The sequence below is a fragment of the Lepus europaeus genome, chromosome 11 (genome assembly GCF_033115175.1).
Source record: "Lepus europaeus isolate LE1 chromosome 11, mLepTim1.pri, whole genome shotgun sequence".
In the NCBI taxonomy this organism is placed as follows: Eukaryota; Metazoa; Chordata; class Mammalia; order Lagomorpha; family Leporidae; genus Lepus; species Lepus europaeus.
The window spans coordinates 106,922,898-106,950,571 of NC_084837.1; the positions used below are offsets into that span (position 1 = coordinate 106,922,898).

Sequence of the window (27,674 nt, forward strand, 5' to 3'; positions counted from 1 at the left end):
AATAAATAAATAAATCTTGAAAAAAATTCTGAGCTGTGTAGTCCTTATCATTTGTCATGAAGAATGAAGAATGCCTCTTCTTATTTGCAAATAAAAATCAAAAGGGTCCATGCCTTCCACCTACAAGTTCCTGTTCAGCTATTTCTTTAAAAAAAATAAGATTTATTTATTTATTTGAAAGTCAGAGTTTCACAGAGAGAGGAGAGGCAGAGAGAAAGAGAAGTCTTCCATCCGATGGTTCACTCCCCAGAAGGCCACAACGGCTGGAGCTGCACCAATCCGAAGCCAGGAGCCAGGAGCTTCTACCAGGTTTCCCACCCAGGTGCAGGGGCCCAAGGCCTTGGGCCATCTTCTACTGCTTTCACAGGCCATAGCAGAGAGCTGGATCGGAAAAGGAGCAGCTGGGACTAGAACCAGCGCCCATACGGGATGCTGGCGCTTCAGGCCAGGGCGTTAACCCACTGCGACACAGTGCCGGCCCCTCAGCTAATTCTTTACAGGTGGATGCTTTTCTTTTAGCTTTGTGGAATTATGTCCTTTAAATATTTGTGAAGTGATCCAAACAAAGTCATAAGCCACTATTTTTTTGTGATTTTTTTCTCCCTTATGTTGAAGCTACTAAGCTTGCTTTTCCTTGATTGATGATCATGTTTTCTGCTTTTTGTTGTTTGCCGTCTAGCAGTTGTGTGCTGGGAACTTTCTACATAACTTTTCTGGAGAGCCCCAGACGTGGAGATCCCACATTTAGAGACCTCACAGCTAGTTTCTTCCAACCCAGAGGAAGACGGCATAGAGTAGCCAGTCCGCGATCCCTGCGCCACATTGTCTAAGTCTCATTTCTGTTGCTATAACTAAAAGCCACAGACCGAGTCATCTATAAAGAATAAAGGTTAATTTGGTTCACTGTTCTGAGAGCTAGGAAGTTCAAGTTTGGGTGGCTGGCGCGGGGGGTTTGGGGGGGGGGAATTCGCAGAGTCTTCAGGTGGCGCAGGGTGTCCTGTGCTAAGACAGAGCAGAGCAGGCTGCCCAGGGAGCTCGCTTTTATAACACAGCTAACCACGATAACCTCTTAATCCACTAGTCCATTAAGCCAAGAATGGGTTAATGCATTCTAGAGGCACAGCCTTTCAATGGTCCAGTCACCTCGGGCGGATATTCTACCTTTAAAGATCTCACAGCGGGGCTGAAATTCCCTCGCAAGCCACAGCACCAGGCAAAACAATGCCGCCTACTTCTCTGTGCTTCCGGGTACTGTCTCCATGGACGTTAGGTGGACAGAAGTGTCAGTAGCGGGCACTCAGAGGACGCCCTTGAGGGCCCCACTGAGCACTTGCTGGGGCAGTAGCTGGCCAGAGAGCCTGTTACATGGTGTCCCCTGGCCTAGCGCTGGGGAGACCGTGACGACCCAGACAGACAAGCTCTGTCCCCAAGGCCACTGCAGGAGGCTGACACGTCAGTCACCTGTGCAGGTGTCGGTGGACACTTAAGGGTCCAGGTGCTCGAGGTGTTGGCCTCAACACAGTGTTGCTTGGAGGATAGCAATACTTAGTGTGGCAAGGAGAGGAGACAGTGGGACGGCTGAGGTCCCTAAAGCAATGGGCTCCCCAAGAGGCAGTTTGCCAGGGCTTTTATAGCAAGGGTAGGGGAACATCCAGGCTACAGGAAAAGGGGAGCGAGAGGTCTCTTCCTGCTCGACACCCCCCACCGGCACACGCTGCAAATTGGACTCAGACAGTGGCGCTGCCAGCTTGTGGTGGTCGGCAGGGGGTCTGGCCCCTCCGGAGCACGAGGTACTGTGCCAGATCCTCCGCCTGTGTTCCTGTGCCCTCACTCTTGGTGACACAAGGGGGTCTGGCATTCCAGTGGCACTTGAGACTTGAAGGCCCTGTGGGGGTCAGCAGGGTGGATAAACCTACCAGGCAGCGGGGACAGCACGGACAAAGGCAGGACAGAACGGGGTGATCCTGGGTGGCTTAGGAGTGGAGGTGTGTGGGTGCTGATGGGGACAGCGGAGGTGAGGGAGGCTGGAGAGAGGGTGGGAGCAGGGGGAAGTGGGGGGCGCTGGTGAGCAAGAGTGGGCTGTGTTTTAGAGGCCGTGGGGAGGCCCTCAATCCGTCTGGGGAAGGATGTGATTCAGATTTTAGGCGAGCTCGCAGCAATAGCATGGAGGGAGGATTTGAGGAGCGCCCGTGGGAGCCGTGGTCGTTCAGGGCTGGACTGAGGGTGCTCCTGGGGGTGGAGGGATGAGGTGCACCTGAGGGCTCTGGGAGAACGGATAACACTCGGGACTTGTAGTGTGTGTGTGTGTGATATGTGTGTGTGTTGTGTGTGTGTGATATGTGTGTTGTGTGTGTTGTGTGTGTGATATGTGTGTGTGGGGGGTGTGCATGGGGTATGTGTGTATGCTGTGTGTGCTGTGTGTATGAGGTGTGTGAGAGGTTGTCTGTGTGTGGTGCGTGGTTTGTGTGTGTGGGGTGTGTGTGTGTGATATGTGTGTGTTGTGTGTGTGATATGTATGTGTTGTGTAAGAGTGGGATGTGTTGTGTGTGATATGTGTGTGTTGTGTGTGTGTGGGGTGTGTATGGGGTATGTGTGTATGCTGTGTGTGCTGTGTGTATTGGTGTATGAGATGTGTGTGGTGCGTGGTGTGTGTATGTGGGGTGTGTGTGTGTTGTGTGTGGTGTGTGTGTGATATGTGTGTTGTGTGTGTGTTGTGTATGTGTGGGGTACGTTGTGTGTGTTGTGTGTGATATGTCTGTGTTGTGTATGTGAGGTATGTGTGTGTTGTGTGTATGCGGTGTGTGAGGGGTATGTCTGGGTGGTGTGTGGTGTGTGTATGAGGGCTATGTGTGTGTGGTGTGTGGTATGTGTGGGGCATGTATGGTATATGGATAGTATTTGTGTTTATGGTGTATGTGCTGTGGTGTGTGTGTAGGTGTATATGTGGTGTGTGTGTGTGTGTGATATGTGTGTCTGTTGTGTGTGGTGTGTGTGAGGTATGTGTGTGTGGTGTATGTGTGGGGAGTGTGTGTGTGAGGTGTGTGTTGTGTGTGGCGTATGTGTGGGGAGTGTGTGTGTGAGGTATGTGTGTGTGGTGTGTGTGGTGTGTGTGGGGCATGTGTGGTGTGTGTGTGTGTGGTGTGTGTGTGTATATGGTGTGTGTGTGTGTACGGTGTGTGTGTGTGGTGTGTGTGGGGCATGTGTGGTGTGTGTGTGTGTACGGTGTGTGTGTGTGGTGTGTGTGGAGAAACAAGGAAGAGTTGCTGACTTAGTGTTTATTTTTTGTTTTTAGTCTAAGTTGTCTTTGTTCTTTCTGCTGTTTCGTCGTGAAGGGGGCGTTTTCAGTTTTCAAAGAGAAATGAAATGCATTCATGTCTTTCAGTTATAACTTTTCATTCTGCTGGGTTTTTTGAATAGGAGACTTTATATTCCTGCACACACACACACACACACACACACAAGGGCATCACAAAATTTTATGGAAAATAATTGAAAGATGAGTTTATTGGCTGGCACCGTGGCTCATTTGGTTAATCTTCCACCTGTGGCACCGGCATCCCATATGGGTGCCAGGTTCTGTCCCAGTTGCCCCTCTTCCAGTCCAGCTCTCTGCTGTGGCCCGGGAGTGCAGTGGAGGATGGCCCAGGTCCTTGGGCCCTGCACCTGCATGGGAGACCAGGAGGAAGCACCTGGCTCCTGGCTTCGGAAGCGCAGTGCGCCGGCCGCAACGGCCATTTTGGGGGTGAACCAACGGAAGGAAGACCTTTCTCTCTGTCTCTCTCACTGTCTAACTCTACCTGTCAAATAAATAAATTTTTAAAAATATATAAAAAAAAACAAAGATGAGTTTATTTTAGTGCAAAACATTTAAATCCATGTGTACATGAGGTCTTCAAAAATTTCATGAAAAATGTGTATTATGGAATAATTGGGGCTGGCGCTGTGGCTCGTCAGGTTAAAGCCATGGCCTATATCCCCGGCATCCCATGTGGGTGCTGGTTTGAGACCTGGCTGCTCCACTTCCAATCCAGCTCTTGGCTAATGCGCCTGGGAGAGCAGCTGAAGATGGCCCAAGTCCTGGACCCCTGCTTCCTCGTGGGAGACCCCGAAGAAGCTCCTGGCTCCTGGCCTCAGCCTGGCCCAGCCCTGGCTGTTGTGGCCATTTGGGGAGTGAGCCAGTGGATGGAAGACTTCTTTCTTTGTCGCTCTTCTGTTTCTGTGATTCTGCCTTTCAAGTAAACAAACAAATAAATAAATAAAAAGAAAAAATCCTGTGTGGAATTATAATTTTTGGTATCAAAAGAAGCATCTTCTAATTTGATTTTTCCAGTGAACTTTTTGAAGTACCCACGTATGGTGTGTGTGTGTGGTGTGTAGTGTGTGGTGTGGTGTATGTGTGTATGTGTAGTGTAGTGTATGTGTGGCGTGTGGTGTGTAGTGTGGTATGAGGTGTGTATGTATGTGTGTGTGTGGTGTGAGTGGTGTGCGTGGTATATGTGTGTGTAGTGTGTGTGTATGTGTAGTATGGTATGTCCAATGTGGGTGTGGTGTATGTGTGTGTAATGTGTGTGAGTGGTGTGTGTATGTGTGGTGTGGTGTGTTCAGTGTGGGTGCAGGTGTGGTGTATCTTTGTGTGTGGTATAAGGGATGTGTGTATGTGTGTGATGTGTGTGTGTGATGTCTGAGGTGTGTGTGTGCATGTGGTGTATGTAGTGTGGTATGTATATGGTGTGGTGTGAGTGGTGTGTGTGTGGTATATGTGTGGTGTGGTGTGTTTGTAGTGTGAGTGGTGTGTGTGTGTGGCATGTGGTGTGTGTGGTGCGAGGTGTGTGTGTGGTGTGTTGTGTGTGTTGTATATGTGTGAGTGGTGTATGTGGGTGTGAGTGGTGTGTGTGTGGTATATGTGTGGTGTGGTGTTTGTGGTGTGAGTGGTGTGTGTGGCATGTGGTATGTGTGGTGTGTGTGTGTGGTACGTGTGTGGTGTGGTGTGTATTTGTGGTGTGAGTGGTGTGTGTGGCATGTGGTATGTGTGGCATGTGTGTGTGGTACGTGTGTGGTGCGGTGTGTATTTGTGGTGTGAGTGGTGTGTGTCGTGGTATGTGGTGTGTGTGGTGTAGTGTGAGGTGTGTTGTGTGTGTTATCTGTGTGTGAGTGGTGTATGTGTGTGTGTGTGTGTGGTGTGGGTGTTGTATGAGTGGTGTGTGTGTGCTGTGTGAGTGGTATGTGTGTGTATGTGGTGTGTGTGTGTTGGAGGTGTGTGTGTGTGCGTGTGTGTGCCTCGTCTGGGAGTCCCTTAATATTTTTGTGCCCCCTGGGACAGCTTTTGGACTCCAGCTTCTCCATGGTGTGGGTGGTGACCCCAGTTGCCGAGAAGAGAAGGGGGTGCAGGCAGGGGCGGAATGATGATGAGCTGTGTACTTGGGGTGTGAAGAGTCTTTGGGGGTAGCAAGAGGAAATTTCCAGCAGTGAAAAAAAATGGCATGTAGGAGAGAGGAATTTGGGCTGCAGTTGGGGTTTTCAAGTCAGTTACACACACAGGCAGTTAATAAATATGCAATATTGGACAAAATCACCCACGGGGGTTATTTGGGGCTGGGGTATGGAAGGCCCTGGTTGGAGAGAGAAGAGCTATGGAGGTAACTGGGGGCTTCTGGGTCCACAGGAGGTGGGGGGGGAGAAGCCGTTTCGGGGAGGGAGAGGCCGATGGGGTCCGTGAGCCCCAGCAAAGGCTCTGAGCCAAGGGCTGAGGTTTCTTGGGGGGTGCAGGAGTGAGAAGTCCCTGAGCAGCTGAAGCGCACCCAGCCTGTAGCGGGCAGCACTTAGGAGGCAGGAGGCCTGCAAGGAACACAGATCCCAGCCACGGTGGCTCCAGATGGTGGCCCAGAGGCGGGAGGGCCGGAACTTGGTGATGTACCAAGGTCTTCGTCTTTGCTGTTCTCGAAGGGCTCGGATTGACTGCTGCAGGCTCGCATGCAGGAGGCAGGGTTGGGGAGAAATTATGGCATCCTCACAGCGGGAAACCGGGAGCTGCCCGCCAGCCCTCACCGCGCCTGGCTCTGCCTTAGAGCTCCCTCGCCATCTGGGGACACACAGCTTGCTGTGGCTGGGAAGACAAGGAGCACTGGCCAGCAGGCAGTGTGCAGGCAGAGTGTCCCACTGCCCGGGCCCTGGGGACACTGGCGCCCGGAACAGGATGCGGGTTCTGAGCCGGCCTCGGGCAGCGGGCTCGGGCAGCAGGGCTTTGAGACGGGAATTGGAATTGGGAGTGGGGATGGCATGGCTGTGGCCCCTTAGGAGCTGGTCCTGAGTTCTGTCTAGAGAAGGTGGCCGAGGAGACTATGGGGAAAACGAGGCTGGTGTCGCGGCACGGTGGGTTAAACTTGCCATTCCAGCATCCTATATGAGCGCTGGTTCGAGTCCTGGCTGCTCCACTTTCCATACAGCTCCCTGCTAATACATTTAGGTTGGCCCAAGTGCTTGGGTCCCTGCACCCATGTGCGAGACTCGGATGAAGGGCCTGGCTCCTGGCTTCAGCTTGGCCTTGGATGAAAGATCTCTCCCTCTAACTCTGCCTTTCAAACAAAGAGTTAATCTTAAAAAAAAATACAGGGGGAAATAACAGAAGGCAGAAGGCTTGAGGGCCTGACAAGTGAGTGGGAGAGGCTGAAGACGCTGGGTGACTGCTGCTCCCTGGGCGATGCCCCGAGGCCTGGGAGGGGCCAGGGCCTTGGTTCCTTTTGGTGAAGGGACAGAAGAGGGTGTGTGTGTAGGGGGACCTTCTGGGGCAAATGGATGTGGGAAAAAGCTCATGCAGAGGGTAAGGACCTCTGCCTGTGCTTAGTCCTTACTTTCATGGGAATTTTTCCCCATCTGTTTGCAGTCTGAGCCTTTCCCCTGCGGTAAGTGATGGTTTTGGTTTTGGTTCCATCGTTAGAATTTTCTGCTCTCAGTGATCATCGCCACCCATGGGAATTGTTGGGAGGGAATCGGTTCCCCTTCCCAGGAGGCAGCCCTCAGCCCTGGGGGCCCGCTGTGGTCCGGGTGTCCTGACCTTTGATGGCCCTTGATGTAGGGAGGGGGGAGTTGCTCCCCAGTGCTGCAGGCACGCTGTCTGTGCCTCTGTCCCCCTCCCCCCTCTGCCTCTGGACTTTGGCATCTGTCCAGAGAGTTTTAACCATTCACAGGCCCACTGACCTGATTCTGAAGCTCATACTAACTCCACGCAGACCAAGACAAATAATGGGGGAAAACACTGCACTTTCTAAGAAGAAGAAATTAAAAATGCTTAAGGGAAAGAAATTATCTTTAAAAAATTAAAAATTAGCTCCAGTCCTAAACACAACACGTGTAGGAAAAATAGTTACCTACAAATCTTTCTCTCAGACTTGTTCTCCAGCTACTTTTTAAAACATTAATTAAAAAATAATTATGGCCGGTGCCGTGGCTCACTTGGCTAATCCTCCGCCTGCGGCGCCGGCACACTGGGTTCTAGTCCCAGTTGGGGTGCCGGTTCTGTCCCGGTTGTCCCTCTTCCAGTCCAGCTCTCTGCTGTGGCCTGGGAGGGCAGTGGAGGATGGCCCAAGTGCTTGGGCCATGCACCCGCATGGGAGACCAGGAGGAAGCACCTGGCTCCTGGCTTCGGATCGGATCAGCGCAGCGCACCGGCCGTGGCTGCCATTTGGGGGGTGAACCAACGGAAGGAAGACCTTTCTGTCTGTCTCTCTCCCTCTCTCACTATCTAACTCTGCCTGTTTAAAATAAATAAATAAAATAATTAATTAAAAATTAATCAATTTAGAGACACACAGAGAGACAGAGATAGGAAGAGAGCTTCCATCTGTTGGCTCACTTCCTAAATACCTATAATAGCCTGGGCCAGGTCAGAGCAAAACCGGGAGCTGGTAACTCAGTTGAGGTCTCCTAATAGGGTGGCAGGGACCCTAGCACTAGAGCCATCACCTGCTGCCCCTCAGTCTGCGCTTGGCAGGAAGCTGGGACTGGAAACCAAGCCCAGGTGCTCCAACGTGGGACGTTGGCATCTTAACCGCTAGGCCAAACGTCCACCCCTTCATGCTAGGAAACAATTGAGGATCTCATAAAGAAATCAATCCTTGTGATAAATTAGACTCCCTGAGACTCTGCCTTCATCACGTGGGGACTTCCGCAAAGAAAATTCTGGAAGACCACAGTTCGCTGTGGAAGGACTGTGACACCAAATACCAGATAGAATCCAACTTTTCAGAAGGTCAGGCCCACAGAGGCCTAGAGCTTCGTGGTCACCGGCTGGGGTGACCACTTGGATGTGTGAAAGGCATCGACGTCATTGGTCAACCCTAATCGCCAATGGCCAGAGGAAACACCACTGGGGAAACGGCTATCAGTGCTGAGAACCCAGCTTGGAGGAGGTTCACCTGGGCTGAGCCATCGACTTCTTATTCTGAGAAAAAACACGGTGTGCAAATAGTAAGTAGAGGAGCTCCTCCAGGACCTCCGTGGGGGCCCTTAACTTCCAGATGTGACCCTGGAGGAGCCGGCCTGCCCGCACAGGCGACCTTGACTCCGGGTGCAACCCTTTCTATGGAGATGCACAACTTAGAAGGAAGCTGCAGGAAGCCCAAGCCACAGGCCTTCTTCCTGATACAGTGGACGGGGCATCAAGGAGGTGGGTGGTCCTGGACACCCTCAGCCTAGAGGGGCTGGGGCGAACTGCCGTCTACTCCTTGCCTCTTGTTCTTTTCCTGGGATACTTCCCCGACTCTCATCTCAACAACCTGTTCTGATTTGAGCTTTGTCCACTCTGTATTCCTTGATTGCCCCTTTTTCATAGAAACCTTTTCTTGTTTGACGTGGATAATATCATCCCAAATGTCTTTGTGTTAAGAAGACTTTTATTTATTTTTTATTTTTTAAAGATTTATTCTGTTTATTTTAAAGTCAGAGTTACAGAGAGAGGTAGAGACAGAGAGAGAGGTCTTCCATCTGCTGGTTCACTCCCCTGATGGCTGCAACGGCTGGAGCTGCACCGATCCGAAGCCAGGAGCCAGGAGCTTCTTCCAGGTCTCCCATGCAGGTGCAGGAGCCCAAGGACTTGGACCATCTTCTACTGCTTTCCCAGGCCACAGCAGAGAGCTGGATGAGGAGAGGAGCAGCTGAGACTCGAACCAGTGCACATATGGGATGCCAGCGCTTTAGGTCAGGTGCTGTCCTGCACCTGCGCTGGCCCCAAGGAAGACTTTTAAGTGCTTTCCTCCACACCTCGATTATCTTTATTTCTAAATTTCTAGACATTCTGAAGTTTCCTCCTTGCTGTCTTCTTCCACGCTCCTGGTTACCCTCACATTTCTGTGGTTCCTGGCTGTCAGTCTATATATGAATGAAAGAGAGGGTCTGCTGGAGTGGTTTTGTCTGTCTGCCCAGCAGGCCTCCCTCCTAACTGGAAGAGCTAGAGTGGAGGGTGGATGTGGTGATCAGTGGGCTGTACACCAGGGTCGGTGACCATGGGGAACCAGGCAAGAAGGCTGGAAAGAAGGGTTTTACCCACATTGGGCTTTGCTCTCTGTGTTTCCTCTGTTTCGTCGGGGTGTTTGGAAGGATCTAGAACTTCTCTCAGACACTCACATGTGGGCGCAGGACTGTCTATGGACAGACACCACAGCTGCCTGTTGCTTAAGTGATAATATTAATGGCTGCTGTTTCATCAGACACAATAAGGATGCATTCCACGCACAAACCCTTATGAGCAAGTGCTGCTGGCACGTGCATTTTGCTGATAGGGAAGTGTAGGCGCAGAGAGCGTCCACGGCTGACCCAGAGTTACCTTTCAACTTGGCAGTGGGGCAGATTCTAACCAAGACATTGCGACTGCAGAATTGGCTTTGGGTATGGAGACAGGGCAGGGGCGTGGGGGTGAAGGGGCACCATGGATCCATCTCACCTTCCTCAGGGTTCTTTCGTTAAGTCCTCTGATGACTCCCAGGGCTAAGTCCTGGCTTTTTGGAAATGTTTAATTTAGACTTTGAATTTCTCCGTGTTATCTTTATCTTGGGAGCAGTTTTCCATCATTGCCTGGCTCTCTCCTCGGCTCTCTCATCCCATCTGCTCTCTGTCTTCTAGGAACTTCTCACTGTTTATGATCTAATGTGGGCAACCTTTCTGGATTTCCAGCCTTGCTATGGATGTGTCATATGTCCCCTCTCTATGTTTAGAAGTTTATTTAGAGGTACTTGGTATATCAGAGAGGAAGATGTGTGCATTTGGTCCAACGTCCTATTCCATTTCTGCAATATTTACTCCATGCATTTTATGTGTTTACTTCTGTATGGTGAAGTTAATTTTTTAAATCATGCTTTCACAATGGTTAAACTTGAAATGGCACTTAGGATACAAGGGACACAGTCGTAATGTAATAGCCCTTGTATTTATGTTCTTCTGAAGATAAATGTTTGGACTCTGGATAGTTTAGTTGTGATTCTGCTGAACAAGGATTCTGCAATGTAGATTGTCAGATACGAGCGTGGCGGAGGAAGAAGAGGGACAGCACTGCTTGTTAAACTTTCTTCTCGATAATAAGTCAGGATAACTAGAATGTATGTAAACACTAAAGACATTGATTGCTGGGTTCATGGAAGGGGTAGTTAAACATTTTTAAAATTGAAATAAAACACAGAAGTAGGGAAGTATAGGCCCTGAGTGGTGTATAACTTGATGTAGTATTGCATGGCTACTGTTCCATCCATGTAAATGTCCACGATGTGGACAATACCAGTCCCCAGAGGCTCCCCACTAACAAGAGGGCAACCACAACACTGGCCTCTCTCATCTTCCATTGGCTTTTCCTGTTTCTGAATTTCATGGGAATGCACTAAGAAGGCACTTTATATAATTAGAATCATGCAGCATGAGCTAGTGTCATTCAGTATTGTGTCTGGAATTTATCCACCTGGTTGCACATTCTAGAAGCAGTTCCTGCCTTTTAATTCCTATACCTACTGCTACGTTTAGAAGTTCGTGAAGAATGGAATGAAAACAGAAATTTATTTTGGTCCAAACATTTTTGAATCCATCAATCACCTTTTTCATAAAATGCATTTGCCACGAACACCCTGAAGATCTCTATTATAGAAATAGCTGTAACATATTTACTCATTTAATTACTAGTGAGCATTTGAGTTATTTCCAGTGTTTGGTTGTTACAAATAATGCTGATGGGGCGTGAATTCTGGCGCACAAATGTAGGACCTATGCTGATTGTTTGCCCAAAACTGAATCTGCTGAGGGGTGTCGCTGTTTTTTTCTAAAGATTTATTTTATTTATTTGAAAGGCAGAGTTACAGAAAGAGATAGAGACAGAGTGAGAGATCTTCATTCCCCAAATGGCTGCAATGGCCGGAGCTGAGCCAATCTGAAGCCAGGAGCCAGGAGCTTCTTCTGGGTCTCCCACGTGGGTGCAGGGGCCCAAGGACTTGGACCATCTTCTACTGCTTTCCCAGGCCATAGCAGAGAGCTGGATTGGAAGTGGAGCAGCGGGGATTTGAACCAGTGCCCATATGGGATGCCGGCGTCGCAGGCCAGTGTGCCACACATCTGGCCCTGGTATGGCTGTTTTTATGTTCAGCTCATGCGGCTGGGCGGATGCGTCCTCCCATCAACAGTGTCCAGGTGCGGTGCTTGCTCCATTAATCTTGGGAACACTTGCACTGTTCTCATTGTGTTAGAATAATTTCTACCCTGCTGTCACCTCCTTGTGGTTTAAGTTGCATTTCCATGACAATCACTGGGTAAATAATGTTTTCTTAACAGTCATTTGGGTATTGTCTTGGTCCTTTTGGGCTGCAACAGCAGAAATTCCCCAGACAGCGTGGCTTGAACAGCACTGAGTTCTCCTAGGGCTGCAGGCAGTGCAGGCCAAAGTCGACACAGCAGAAGGTTCAGGGTCTGGGACGTCGCTTCCTGGTTCCTAGAGGACCGTCTTCTGCTTGCGTCCTTGCCTGGCGAGAGGGAACAGAGCTTGATCTCTGGGATCCATCGTGTAAGGGTCCTTGTGCCAAGCATGAGCATTACCTAATTACCTCTCAGAGCCCCTTCAATACCATCACATTTGAGAATTGCACGTTGAAGCCAAAGCAGATACCTTCATTCTATGAAGTTGCCAGTACAAACTTTTGCTGTATATTTATTTTTTAAAATATTGCATCTTTTTCAATATACAGATGTTATTCTTGTTAGGTAGGTGGGTAGAAAATATCCTCTTCTTGGTAGCTCCATATTTCACTCTCTCAGTCTCCTCTGGTTTCAATGGAGTACAACACATCAATCCTAATTTACAACTAGCTAATTTACAATTAGCATGCTGGGACCTGGTTGTCTTATATCCCAAGGTTATGTTATTTCCTGGAATCTTTAAAGTTTTGCTTTTCGTATTTATTTTTTTAAGATATTTTATTTGAAAGTCAGAGTTACACAGAGAGAGGAGAGGCAGAGAGAAAGAGAGAGAGAGAGAGAGAGAGAGAGGTCTTCTATCCTATGGTTCACTCTCCAATTGGCTGCATTACCCGGAGCTGTGCCGATTCGAAGCCAGGAGCCAGGAGCTTCTTCCAGGTCTCCCACATGGGTGCAGGGGCCCAAGGACTTGAGCCATATTCTACTGCTTTCCCAGGCCACAGCAGAGAGCTGGATTGGAAGTGGAGCAGCCGGGACTTGAACCGGCGCCCATATAGGATGCCGGCACTGCAGGTGTTGGCTTTACCTGCTACCCCATAGCACCAGCCCCTCGTATTTAAGAACAGTGAAGAGTTGTTTGTAATATGTGGTGTAAAGTAGGGGTCCTGACTTATTTTTAAGACCGTGAAGGAATCCTGATTTTCAAGAGATTTAGAAGTGGTGATAATAGAGCTATAAGAACCCCTTAAAAGAACAGCTTCAGCCACATCCCAGAAGCTTAGATATAGCTGTGTAAGCATATTTAGTATTACTAATTCAAAATATTTTCTAATCTCCATAGTGATTTCATCTCTGACTCAAGCTGTTTCGACAGGTTGCTTAATTTCCAAGAATTTGAAAAATGTCCAGGCGTTCATTTCTATATTAATTTCACTGTGGTCAAGGAACATACTCAGATTTTGGTCTTTGAAATTGTTAAAGGTATGTTTCAGGATGTGGTCTGTTTTGGCAATTGTTCTGTATCTACTTGAAAACAATCCCTTCTGTTAGTTGTTTGCCATGGTGTTCTACATAGGACAGTCGCTGGTTCAGATTAAATTGATCTTATACGGTCACTGATTCAGATAAAATTTTTTTTTATTGTCACTTACTGAGAGAGGTAGGTGTTGAAATTTTTAAAAAAGTACCTGGTTGGGGGAGCGGCACTGTGGTGTAGTGGGTAAAGCTACCACCTGTGGTGCTGGCATTCCCATATGGGTGCTGGTTCAAGTCCTGGATGCTACACTTCTGATTCAGTTCTCTGCTGTGGCCTGGGAAAGCAGTGGAAGACGGCCCAAGTCCTTGGACCCCCGCACCCGCATAGAAGCCCTGGAGGAGGATCCTGGCTCCTGGCTTCAGCTGGGCTCAGCTCCTGCTGTTGGGACCATTTGGGGAGTGAACCAGTGGATGGAGGACCTCTCTCTGTCTCTGCCTTTGTGTAACTCTGACTTTCAAGTATATAAATAAATATTTTTTAAAAGTATTTGGGATCATTTATTTCCAGTTTTATAAGATTTTGCTTTAAACATTTTAAGGCTGCATTATTAAGTCCATACAGATTTAGGATTTTGGATCTTTGTTTTGGACTTTATAAGGGTTTAATGTCTTTATTCTACTATTAATGCTTTTTGTCTGAAAGTCTGTTTGTATGATATTGCATAGCTACTAAAAGCTTTTGTTGCTGGTATTACCTTCCCCGTCAGTTTATTTTCCTTCTATGTCTATATTAAGTGTAGGCAAAATGCAGTGTAATTTGTTTTTATAATCTTGGCTGGTGCTTTTCTTTTAACTGGAATATTTAATCCATTTATATTTAATGTAGTTATTGGCATTTTTACATTCAAATTTGCTATTATTTGTTTTGTTTTTCTCATTCTGTTTCATTTTTTTCCTCCATTTTTTCCTTTCGATTAACCAATCTTTAAAATTACTACATTTTACTCTCCCAGTAGCTTGCTAGTTATGTTTTATTTTATGGTTATTTAAGAGGTAATCAGAGATACTATAACATTCATTTTTATGTGGCCCAGTCGTCATTAAATTCGTACTTTATCATTGCCAACCAGTAGAAGGTCTCACAACGGGGTTATTCCTTTAGTGGTGGCTTCTGCGCTGTTGTTTTCATGTTTTGAAAATCCCTGTATATATTTAAAATCTTGTAAGATATTGCACTTTTTAAAAAGATTTATTTATTTGAAAGTCAGAGTTACACAGAAAGAGAAGGCGAGGCAGAGAGAGAGAGAGAGAGAGAGGAAGAGAGAGAGAGAGGTCTTCCATCTGCTGGTTCACTCCCCAGATGGCCACAAATGGCTGGAACTGCGTCAATACAAAGCCAGGAGCAAGGAGCCTCTTCCAGGTCTCCCACGCAGGTGCAGGGGCCCAAGGACTTGGGCCCCCCTCTACTGCTTTCCTGGGCCATAGCAGAGAGCTGGATGGAGCAGCCAGGACTAGAACTGACGCCCATATGGGATGCTGACACTGCAGGCAGCGGCTTTACACGCTATGCCACAGCGCCAACCCCAAGATGCTGCATTTTTATGCTGTCAGTATTTATATTTGTCTTTCTGGTACTCTCCATTTCTTTCCACATTTCCCTGTCCCCATTTGGGGTGCTTCTCTTCTATCTGAAGAACATCCTTTAGTGTTTCTTTTGATGTCTGTTGGCTGGTGAGGAATTCTCTAAGGTCTGTGCCTGAATATTTAATTTTTGCTATATTTATGAAGCATATATTCACTGGGCATAGAATTTTTCTGATGACAGGTTATTTTCTGTTCAAGATATCACTTCATTGTCTTGTATCTTCTGTTATTTCTTTTGCAAATACAGCTAACAATCTTTTTGTTGCATTCTTTGAATGCGATGTTTATTTTTTGCCCTCTGATTACTTCTAAGTGTCTCTCTTTGTCTTTGGTCCTCAGCTGTGTGACTATGAAGCTCTTAGCTATGCTTTTCTTCATGTTTGTTCTGCTTGGAATTCATAGATAAGCTTCAATATGCATCTTAGTATTTTCCCCTATTTTGAATAGTTCTTGGCTTTCTCCTGCTCAAATGTTACTTATTTCCCACTTCTCTGTTCTCTTATTCTGGAACTGTGAAGTACTCTTGTGTTAGGTGTTTCCAGTGTCTGAGATGCTTGTAATACTCTCTTTTGTGTTGTAAAGTCTTCTTTCCCTTTGTGTTTCAATGTGAATACTTCTTATGGACTTGTCTTCCAGTCACATACTCTGTCATTTGCAGCATCTAATTGGTACTGAACCCTGATGTTGAACGCAACTTCAATTGTTGAATTTTTCATATAGAATTTTCACTCACCATCTTCTTATGTTTTCCAGGTTTTTTTTTTTTTTGGTGGGAATTGACATTGTCATCTATGTTTTCTTTCTTTCTTTCTTTCTTTCTTTCTTTCTTTCTTTCTTTCTTTCTCCTTCCTTCCTTCCTTCCTTCCTTCCTTCCTTCTTTCCTTCCTTCCTTTCTTCCTTCCTCTCTCCCTCTCCCTCTCCCTCCCTCTCCCTCTCCCTCTCCTCTCTTCTCCTCCCCCCTCCCCTCCTCTCACCTCCTCTCCCCTCTCCTCTCATCTCCTCTCCATTTGAAAGGTAGAATGACAGAGAGGGAGGGAGAGACAGAGAGAGAAAGAGATCTCCCATTTGCTGGTTCACTCCCCAAGTGTCTGCAGCAGCCAAGACTGAGCCTGGCTGAAGCCAGGAGCCAAGAACTCCATCCTGGTCTCACACCAGATTGGCAGGGGCTCAAACATTTGGGCCATCATCCGCTACCTTCCCAGACGCATCAGCAGGGGGAGCTAAGTGGAAAGCAGAAGAGCCGGGACTTGAACCTGAACTCTGATCTGGGATGCTGGCGTGGCAGGAGGCAACTTAACCCACGGCACCACAGCACAGGCCCCATCGTCTGTTTTCTTGAATGTCTTTGCTGCAGTTACGTTAAAGATTTTTTTTTATTTTATTATTTTTTTTGACAAATAGAGTTAGTGTGAGAAAGAGAGACAGAGAGAAAGATCTTCCTTCCATTGGTTCACCCCCCAAAATGGCCGCCACGGCAGGCGCGCTGAGCTGATCCGAAGCCAGGAGCCAGGCACCTCCTCCTGGTCTCCCATGCGGGTGCAGGGCCCAAGCACTTGGGCCATCCTCCACTGCCCTCCCGGGCCACAGCAGAGAGCTGGCCTGGAAGAGGGGCGTCCAGGACTAGAACCCGGTGCCCATATGAGATGCCGGTACTGCAGGCGGAGGATTAATCAAGTGAGCCACTGCGCCAGCCCCTAAAGATTATTTCTGAGATCAATTTTGGGATTATCTGGTGAGTTACACGTTTTTTCCTTAGTTTTCCGTTTTGGGTTCTGTCTCCTGGAAAAAGCCAGGTGTTTTTTTTTTTTTTTTTTTTTTTATTTCCATGGCAGAACTGTCTGTGAAGCATTGTGGCGGTTCTGGGCGATGCATCTCCCCCCAGAGGTGATCTGGGTTCATGCTGGCGGATGATGAGGGTCAAGGTGATCTCCTTGGTACAAACAGGGTCTGAAATGATTCGAGTGCGTTTCAGGCTTTATGAGCTCCTGCGGTTACTGCCCTGCTTTCAGCCTTCTGGGATGAGCACAACCCTGGGGGATTTACTGAGGCGCCCCCTACTGGGCAGCCCTGAGCTGAGTTTTTGTCCCCTGGGGTCATTGTGAAGCTGCAGAAATGTGTGCGCACAGCATCTCTGTGCTGGCTCCCCCGGTGCCTCGCGTGCACTCCGCTTAAGAATCCGCCAAGCCTCGAGAGGAAATGGAGCATTGCCCGTCGGCTTGGCTTCTTTATGTTCCCTCTTTTCCCAGAAATTTGGCCTCTTAGGTCCTGGTTTCCTTGGTTACGGCGCATTCTGATTCTCCTCTCTCACAGCCCAGCGAGCCCCAGGCTGGCGCTTTCTGCTCCGGCTTCCTGTCCACGGTTGTAAGAAAAATCCCCCAAGGAGGAGAGGCGACTGCCGACAGCTCCTCGCGGTGTCCCTGCCTCCCGGTACTGGCCCCGCAGGGTGCGTGTCCCCTGCCTCCCAGGACTGGCCCCGCAGAGCCTGGCTGCCTCAGTAGCTCTGATGTCCTGAGAGATCTTTTTAGAATTTGAAGTGTTGAAAACCATTGCGACTTACAGAAGAGTTGTCAAAACTGAGCAGAGGGCCGATGGTCGCCCCTCACTCATCTCTCCCTCTTGCTAACAACTTGTGAATAACCTGTATTGTTGGTGCTTACAGTGAGGTTTGCTGTATTTTTTTTTTTTTTTTGAGCTGATAGAAGCAGAGAGTGGCTGTTAACTGGTGGAATAAACAAATGAAGGCAGCGGTAGAGAAGCAGACATTTTTGGTGCAGGGCTTCCCAAAGGGTGGTCCCCAAGCCCCTGCTGCCTGGAGGTCTGGCCCCGTGTTAGACGTCTCCACAACTCAGTCAAGTGCAAGGCCACACCTTGGAGATCTGGCCCCGTGTTAGACGTCTCCACAACTCAGTCAAGTGTAAGGCCACACCTTGCACGCATACACTTGGAAACTTACAATGCCTGTGCCCATGTGATTAGCTTCTGAAGGCGTTTTAACTAAGCACTCTGTTTAACTTTATTTTGCCTGGGTTTCCCAACTGACATGGTCAGGAGCCGCTCTTCCGGACTTCTTGTCCAGGGTTCTGGAGCACATTCACTGGACATTATTCTGGATGGATTTCTGAGAACCCCGAGGTATAAATTATGCTTGCTTTTTTTTTTTTCTTGCTATTTCATTTCTTGCTTCATCCAAGGAAAGAACACGGAAAAGCCAAGATTTCTCTCAAAACAGATATTCGCGGCCGGCGCCGTGGCTTAACAGGCTAATCCTCCGCCTTGCGGCACTGGCACACCGGGTTCTAGTCCCAGTTGGGGCGCCAGATTCTATCCCGGTTGCCCCTCTTCCAGGCCAGCTCTCTGCTATGGCCCGGGAAGGCAGTGGAGGATGGCCCAAGTCCTTGGGCCCTGCACCCCATGGGAGACCAGGAGAAGCACCTGACTCCTGGCTTCGGATCAGCGTGATGCGCCGGCCGCAGCGGCCATTGGAGGGTGAACCAACAGCAAAACGAAGACCTTTCTCTCTGTCTCTCTCTCTCACTATCCACGCTGCCTGTCAAAAAACAAACAAACAAACAAAAAACAAACAAAAAAAAAACCCAGATATTCGCACCCAAAGGGGGCCAAGGCAGTGCCAATCACATTTACCGATTAAGACCCCAGCACACAGCTGAGGCGAATAAACCAAAGGCAGCGGCTTCCTGTTCCCTGGATGAATTCCTGTTGCACCTTGTTAGTGCTGCCATTGACAGAGCTGGAGCTGCCGAGATGCGGATGGAGAAGCAGGATGGTGTCTCTGACCTCGGCCCCAGGGCACCCCGGGCTGGGTCTCATTGCTGAGCAAATACTCCCTCCCCCAGGGAGAGGGAACATCACAGGAATCCCCCTGACCAGCCAGGCGTGCGAGCATGGACCAGCGACACCTGTCTTGCAAGCCCAGGTTGGGTGCGATGTTCGTGACGGGGAAGCTGCCATCCGTGGCGACGGCCTGTGTGTGGCGCTGAGGCAGGCAGGCAGGAGGGTTTTGAGCGGAATCTGGTCTCATCCCTCAGCCCACCTCGGCTATCGTGAGTCCCTGGCCGACTGTGAAAGCTCCGCGCCCTCCTCTGGTTTCTAGCCGGTTCACTCTGCTAAATTGCTCCCTTGATTGACTTTTCTGAGATTCAGATGTGTTCGTGTCAGGGCCCATAGAATCCCAGGCAGGAATCAGGCTCAGGATCCGGCCCCTGCCTGTACACCTGTCTGTTCCTTTTCAGCCCAGTCGGCCTTGGCTGACCGGTCACCCTTGCTTCCTGCACACTCTCGTGTGGATTCTTTAACACGTCCCGCCTCTGCCTCTGCTAGGCTCTCTGCCGTCAATGCTGCTGCTCCTCTCGTCTCCCTGCCGAGCTCCACATAGCCTTCGAGGGTCTGTTCTAGAACTTTCCCGGCACATTCTCGCCCGTGGCACGTGCTTCCTTCCATCTGGGTTCTCAAGTTCCGTGTCTCATGATGGAGTGGTACATGGCGGTTGTTAGGGCCATCTGTGTCCGTTGCTGCCCATCCTGGGAATGTGAGCGGATGTCACTTAGAGAGATGGGTCTCTGTGTTGCTGGCATTCTGTGTCACCACAGTTGGTAGCCTTTCCAGCTTTGGATATTAGATGCTTCTAAATTAGGTCACGTGGCATTGCATCAGTCTGAAATGTTAACTGGCAACATTGTGTTTTTCAAATGAAGTTAAGGTTCGGCTGTGATCTCTCAACATGGCTTTTGCTGCATCTTAAGGGTTTTGACACATAGTATTTGTATTGTTGTTAAATACATTTTTTGTTATTTTCTCTTAGGGCTTTCTTTTTTAACCCATCATGATTCAGGACAGAATTCTAAAATTTTGAATCTATATATTTATTTTCATTGTCCATTCCTAATTTAATTACATGATGGTTAAAAAAGTACCACCAAAACTAAACAAGCATGCTCTACCCATGATGCTGGTTCTGTAATGTAGCATGCAGTTTTGTAACATTCTGTCTATATCTGCAGAGAGTACACATCTTCTGTCGATTGGCTGTGTGCGTAGGTGGGGGTGGGGCGGGCCTCAGTTTTCAGATGGAGTTGTGTTAAATCTCCTCTTACACCTGTGTGCCTATGGGTTTCAGTATTTCTGTTTTTGCTTTATGGCTTTGGGAGTTATGCTGTTGGTAGAGACGGTATCATTATAGTAATGTTTTATTTATTTGTTTGTTTGAAAGTCAGTGTTACACAGAGAGAGAAGGAGAGGCAGAGAAAGAGAGAGAGAGAGAGAGAGAGAGAGAGAGAGAGAGAGAGAGAGAGGTCTTCCATCTGCTGGTTCACTCCCCAGTTGGCCGAAATGGTCGGAGCTGCGCCGATCCAAAGCCAGGAGCCAGGAGCTTTTTCCTGGTTTCCCACATGGGTGCAGGGGCCCAAGGACTTGGGCCATCTTCTACTGCTTTCCCAGACCACAGCAAAGAGCTGGATTGGAAGTGGAGCATCCGGGACTTGAACCGGTGCCCATATGGGATGCCGGCCCTGCAGGCGGCGGCTTTACCCACTATGCCATAATAGTGCTGGCCCTGATTATAGTAATGTAACTTTGGTAGATTTCTCCCTTTATTGTCAGGTTAAGTCTCTATCCTTATTCCTGCTTTGTCTTAGGAAAATATTTCTTGTCTGATATTGTTGTAGGCTTTATTGGAGTATTTTTCTAGTATGTAAGTTTTCACTGTTTTCAATATATTTCCTGTATGTTTTAACTTAAGTGTGGCTCCTAGAAACCTCATATAGCTGGATTTTTAAAATCCACTGTATTGAGACTGGCATTGCTGGCTCTGTCCCAGCTGCTCTACTTGCCATCCAGTCTCCTGCTAATGGCCTGGGAAAGCAGTGGAAGATGGCCCAAGTCCTTGGGCCCCTGCACCTGCATGGGAGATCTGGAGGAAGCCCCTGGCTCCTGGCTATGGCCGGGCTCAGCACTGGCCATTGCATCCATTTGAGGAGTGAACCAGTGGATGGAAGAACCTTTCTCTCTCTCTCCCCCTCTGTCTTCCTCCCTCCCTCCCTCCTTACCTGCTTGCCTGCCTGCCTTCCTTCCTTCCTTCCTTCCTTCCTTCCTTCCTTCCTTCCTTCCTTCCTTCCTTTTTCTCTCTGTAACTCTGCCTTTCAAATAAATAAATAAATCTTTAAAAAAATCCACTCTGTTGATTTATCCTGTAATGTGTTGAATTTAATCCCTTTACACAATGATTGCTGATATATTTTGGACCACTGTCACTGTCTAACTTACCTGGGATTTCTGTTTGCCATTCCTCCTTCTCCCCCCACACCCTTTCTCCTGTCTCCTTTGCAGGGGATGAGATGGAGACTTTGTTGCAGCATACACAGTGCTCTCTGTGTATCCCAGTGTTGTGCTTCCAGTAGTGCCCGGTGCCGCCAATTATATCAGTAGCATTTCAGCCAAGTCTTAAGCAACACTGAGTGGCCGCCTCTTATACACAGGTGAATCTTAGTGTGCGCAAATGATCACATCTCTCAAATGATCACAACAGCCTTCCCCCTCCATATCTTAGTATTGATGAAGGTTTCAGTTTGAGCTGTGGGGAAACTCAGAGCTATTAGTTTGTTTTTAGCCAGTAATGAAATTTACCACCTCATATTGTCCCATTCCACCCTCGTCCAAATTTCTCATGGTCCACACTTTTCTCTTGGTTCAGATTTTGTTTCCTCAACGACCTCGGTCATCTGAAGATGTCTTCATTTTGTTTTCTTTCTTAAGCAGAAGTTTAGGGAAACATAAAAGTTTAGGTTTTCACTTAGTTGTTTCTTTTCCACTGGAAGCCACTCCTCCACCGTCTGCTGGCACCTGCTGTTGCAGGTGAGAAATCTGCCGTCTATCTCACTGCTGTGGCTGTTTGTCCTCCGCCCCGCCCCCTTCATTCTGTAGTTTTAGAAGGCTTTATCCCTGAGATTGTGACGTGAGTGGTGTGAATTAATATTTATCTTGAGTGGAACTTGAGAGCACTTCCAGACTGTGGACTCCTGCCTCCATTTGGTTGTGGGGTAGAAATAGCTGTTGACTCTTAACATGGAGAGTCTTCCGTATTCTGTGCTCTCTCTTTTTGGGGTGCCTAATAGTACCTCTCAGGGCCCCCCTCTTACTCTCCATACTGATAAACTTTCATTAAAAAAAGGTAAAACTCTTTTGGTCATTGTTCTTCAGGTAATTTGCTCAGGAATGCTTTCCACTTCTGATATTCTTTTCTGATTGTGTATGGAATTTATGCATAGTCATTATTATGACTCTCTATTTTTTATTTCTAAGATTCTTAATTTTTTATATCTATTGTTAAATTCTTGTCTTGGGGCTGGCGTTGTGGCATGTCAGGTTGGGCCACTGCCAATAATGCGAGCATCCCATATTGGTGCCAGTTTGAGTCCCAGCCATTTGAGGAGTGAACCAGTAGGTGGAAGATATTCTCTCTCTCTCTCTCTCTCTTTCTCTCTCTCCCTCTCCCTCGCTCTCTCTATAACTCTGCCTTTCCAAAAAATTAATGTCTTTTTTTTTCAAAATAAATTAACATCCTTCTGTGTAATCACTTGCTGTTTGCCTGGCTTTGTCACGTTGCTTCATGGACCTGATTCCACCTAAAGTGAATGTGTGAATCCACGTTAGCTCACCTGGCCTTGTGGCTCTCTTTCTCCATGCTAGGTTTTATCCCTGTGCTTTAGAGTTTAGCTCTAGGGTACATTTTAATCTGGGGGCAGAAGAGCATCTTTTCATTGCTTTTAGCCACTGTGTGCTCACGATGTTCCATGGGATGTGGCCTCCTCCATCAGCCTCGCCAGCCCTCTCTCCAGGATGGTGGGGGGGGGGGTGCTCTCCTGTGATGAGCTCGTGGGCATCTGCATCTGTCCACAGATAGATTCCTTGTTCTCCAGGGGACAGCGTGGCAGCCACAGACAGAGGTTTGCTTCTGGGTTTTACTTCCTGCCCCCAGGCCTTGTGCAAGCCCGAGTCCAGGTCCCCCCAACCCCCGAGGAGCCAGCCTGCTGGCCGCTGTAGCCTGGCTGCAAACCTGAGGCTGCCATGTGCTTTTCATATTATATTCATGTTCATTTTCAGCTCCAGAACAAAGTCTTTATTCTAGTTTTGAGCATTGATCTTATTTCTGTTGTTTTTTGTATTTGACCTGTCATTTTCTGTGTATTCAGAGTGCAGAAAGTTAAACTCATACAACCCCCTTGATCAGAGTAGAACCTTTGGAATAATTCATAATGAGTTTCCAGCACCTAAGAGAAACAACCTTGTAACCTTGGAATGAGACCAAGGGCCACATTAGGGATCATGCCCGTCTTTTTTGCTTTTTCTTTTCTTTTTTTTTTTTTTTTAAGATTTATTCGTTTATTTGAAAGGTGGAGTTACAGAGGCAGAAGCAGAGAGAGAGAGAGAGAGGTCAGTCTTCCATCTGCTGGCTCATTCCCCAAATGGCTGCAATGGCCAGAGCTGGACAGATCCAAAGCCAGTAGATTGGAGCATCTTTCGGGTCTCCCACTCGGGTGCAGGGGCCCAAGGACTTGGGCCATCTTCTACTGCTTTCCAGGCCATAGCAGAGAGCTGGATGGGAAGAGGAACAGACTGGACTTGGACAAGCACCCATATGGGATGCCGGCACAGCAGGCGGCGGCTTTACCCACTACGCCACAGCGTCACCCCATGCCTGTCGTTTTCATGTTCTATCGCACATACCTGCCCCAGTGTCTTACACATAATAGATGCTCAACAAACAGTATGTGCTGAATGATGAAGCATCCAGTGTCTCAGATGGCCTGCATAGTGAGTGGATGTCATGTGTATCAGAACAGCTAAACATCACTGCAGAGCTCAGGAAAAGCAAGAAGGACCAGGAACTGCCCTGGAACCCTTGTTGGAAGTGACCTCCTGTGATGTCATCTCTTTCCAAAGGAATAGTAATCTCGACTTTGTGTTCTTCTGAGACATCTTTCTTTCTTTCTTGGAAAGATTTTATTCATTTATTTGAGAGGTAGAGTTACAGACAGTGAGAGGGAGAAACAGAGAGAAAGGTCTTCCTTCCATTGGTCCAAGTGGCCTCAACAATCGGAGCTGTGCTGATCTGAAGCCAGGAGCCAGGAGCTTTCTCCAGGTCTCCCACGTGGGTGCAGGGACCCAAGGACCTAGGCCATCTTCTGCTGCTTTCCTAGGCCATAGCAGAGAGCTGGATCAAAAGAGGAGCAACCGGGACTAGAACTGGCACCCATATGGGATGCTAGGCAGAGGATTAAACTACTGCGCAACAGCACCGACCCCAAGACATCTTGCTTTCTGAAAGTAGAGCAGGAATAACCTGAATGAGTGGGAAGTGACACACATGAAAGAGGGCTCGGATCTCATTCTCAAGCTGAGAAGGATCCTAAAGGGGATGTGTCCCAGCTGGGTCTCCTGGTGGGATTAGGCATTGATAGCTTGGCTGTGGGTCAGCAGGCTGGGCAGGGTGCATGGGCTGTGTCAGCTGGATTGGCTGCTCTTGGGTGGGCCCACTCACCTGTCAGTGGCCTGCTTCCGGGGGAGCTGGGGTTTCATGGTCTGAGATGGCTCAGCCCAGCAGCAGGTGTCTGCTCCATGGGGTTCTCCACACTCTGACAACGTGGCTGGGCTATTACAAGTCCATCGTCTGGCCATCTCCAATAGCTGTGGACCACCTAGGAAGTCCAAGCTCAGCACGCACACAGTGTGGCTTACACTGCATCGTGCCGCGGACCAAAGTGAGCACAGGGTGGTAAGATCGACTGTCTTTCCTAGTGGGAGGAGCTGCCGAGCATCCTGGCCATGTTTGCCATCTGCCAGGGCAGCACAGTGTGGATATCAGTCCCTCTCCCCATCCCAGAAGATGTGTCTTTTTTTTTTTTTCTTTAACACGTTCAGAATCTTAGCTTCCAAAATAAGGCCTGGTGTTTTCCCTGATTGCATTACTCAACAATAACAACAAAAGTGTTCAGGGCATCCAGGTGGATATACCTGCTTATTAAAAATTTAAAGAAAGATATATGTATTTGAGAGCGAGAAAGAGAGAGGGAGATGGGGGGGGGAGAGGGGAGAGGGAGGGAGAGAAAGAGAGAGACAGAGAGATAGAGAGTGAGAGAGAGACAGAGAGAGATCTTCCATCTGCTGGTTCACTCCCCAAATGGCTGCAACAACTGGAGTTGCACCAGGATGAAGCCTGGAGCCAGGAACTCCATGCAGGTCCTTCACATAGGTGGCAGGGACCCAAGCACCTGGGCCATCTTCTGCTGCCTCCCAGGAGCATCCGTAGGGAGCTAGTTGGGTAACAGAACAGCCGGGACTTGAACCCGCACTCCCATGTGGATTGCAGGCTTCCCAAGCGGTGGCTTAACCCGCTGCGCCACAGCACCTGCCCCCATGCATCTGTTTAGAACACTGCATGGTGTGTGGCAGGCAGTGAGAGTCTTGATCATTTCTGTTGAAGGTGATACTTTGTATCAGGGCGTTAGGTTAACTCTCTTTGGCTTCCAGTGCCAAACTACGAAAAGAAAGAACTCTTGTCTGTTCTATCATTTAGCTTCTTGGGAGTAACAAAACACCCTAAATGTAGTACTGTTTTTTTTTAACAAAAGATTTCTTTATTTTAAAGTCAGAGTTACTCAGAGAGAGGAGAGGCAGAGAGAGAGAGAGAGAGAGAGAGAGAGAGAGAGAGAGAGAGAGAGAGGTCTTCCATCCACTGGTTCACTCCCCAGTTAGCTGCAATGGCCAGAGCTGCACCGATCCAAAGCCAGGAGCTTCCTCCGGGTCTCCCATGTGGGTGTAGGGGCCCAAGGACTTGGGCCATCTTCTGCTGCTTTCCCAGGCCATAGCAGAGAGCTGGGCAGCCTGGACTAGAACCGGTGCCCATATGGGATGCCAGCTCTGCAGGCGGGGGCTTTACCCGCTACTCCACAGTGCTGGCCCCATAGTACTGGTTTTATACAGCACCGTGGGTTGGACTCGTGTGTCCCTGACACCCACATGGGAGACCTGGGTTGAGTTCCTGGCTCCTGGCTCTGGTCCTGACCATCGCAGGCACTTGGAGAGCCAACTGGCAGATGTTTGCTTGTCTGTCTCTTGGACAAAAATGAACTTTAAGGGGTCAGTGCTGTGGTATAGTGGGCTAAGCCTTGGCCTGCGGTGCCAGCATCCCATATGGGCATCGGTTTATGTCCTGGATCCTCCTCTTCTGATCCAGCTGTCTGATAATGGCCCGGGAAAGCAGCAGAAGATGTCCCAAGTACTTGGGCCCCTGCACCCAGATGGGAAACCTGGAAGAAGCTCCTGGCTCCCGGCTTCAGATCAGCCCAGCTCCGGCCATTGCGGCCATTTAGGGAGTGAACCAGCGGTTGGAAGATCTCTCTCTCTCTGTCTCTCCCTCTCTCTGTCTGTAACTCTGCCTTCCAAATGAATAAATAAAATCTTTATTTAAAAAAAAAAAGTAAACTTAAACAAGTCACAGGCCCAGTCTGATGCCCTGATGGAGAGACTCTGGTTCTCGCCAAGAAAAACTGCTAAGGTAAGGGCAGGTGCACAGAGACCCTGGTCATGGCCTGTGTAAGCATCTCCGTCTGCTCCATGTGAGTTGTCCTTCCCACACCTGAGAGTTAGGTTAGACACGCTCTCCACGTACGTGAGCCTGCTTCACAGTGTGCTTGGAAAATGGACTTAAAGGACCGGTTGATTTTGGTGCAAAAACACTTGAAATCCATACAGAGGAGGCGTCTTTTAAAAAGTTCATGGAAAACGTTTTGTGATGCAGAAAAGGTCATATATGCACACACATGCACACATGTGCACACACATACACACACATACATGTACACTCACACACACATGCACACTCACACACAGAACTCCCATTTGCTGCTTCAGTCCCCCATTGCCCGCGGCAGTCACAATGGGGTCATGTGGAAGCCAGGAGCTGGGAATTCAGCCTGGGTCTCCCATGTGAGTGGTACAGACCCACACACATGGGCATCACTGTCGCCTCCCACAATGCACAGTAGCAGGAAGCTGGAACTGGACACAGTGCCAGGACCGGAACCCAGGCACTCCCCAATGGGGTGTGAGCATCCCAGGCGGTGTCAGCCGCCCGCCACAGCTTTAGGGCCTCCTCTGTCACACCACAGTTGAGGAGACCTGTGTGGTCCGCCTGCCGACGGCCTGAAAAGGCTTCATTTCCTACCCAAGCACTCAGCTTCATTGCTAAACAAATTCCCTCCATGAACCATGAACGGTTCTCAACAGCCTAGAGGCGGTTCAGCCCATCACAGTGGGGGGTGTGTGTGTGTGTGTGAATGTGTGCATGTATATATGTGTCTGTGTGCATATGAGTGTGTGTGTATGTGTACGTGTGTCTGTATATGGGCATATGCATGTATATGCATGTTATATGTGTATGTGGTTGTGTCTGGGAATATATGTATGTGTCCGTGTGTGCACGTGTGTATATGTGTATGCGTGGGTGTGTATGCATGTGTGTGCATGTATATGTATGTGTTTGTTTATATGTACATGTGTGTATGCATGCGTGTGTGTTTATGTGTATACGTGTGTGTGTGTATATGTGTGTGTGTGTTCCTGGCGTCTAGTGGGCAGAGACCAGGGATGCTGCTCACCCTGTGTCAGTGACCAGGACAGCCCCTGCCTACGACCGAGAATTCCCTGGCCCTCGTATGGGCGGTGCTGAGCCGAGAACACCTGCTGTGGCTGTCCCTGCCCCGGGTCTTTCCCCGTGCCTCCTCCTGGAAGGCGCTCCCTTCAAGGCTACACACTGACACATCCCCTTGCCTTAAACAGCCGGTTCCAGTGCTGAGTCTCCTAGGAAGCAGGTCCTGGGTGAC

General features: G+C 48.7%; 1 protein-coding gene across 2 annotated transcripts in view; it reads left to right on the forward strand.

Moving 5' to 3' along the window:
- SH3GL3 (SH3 domain containing GRB2 like 3, endophilin A3) overlaps positions 1-27,674 on the forward strand; it is a 148,487-nt gene that overhangs the window by 62,543 nt on the left and 58,270 nt on the right. The window lies entirely within an intron of this gene.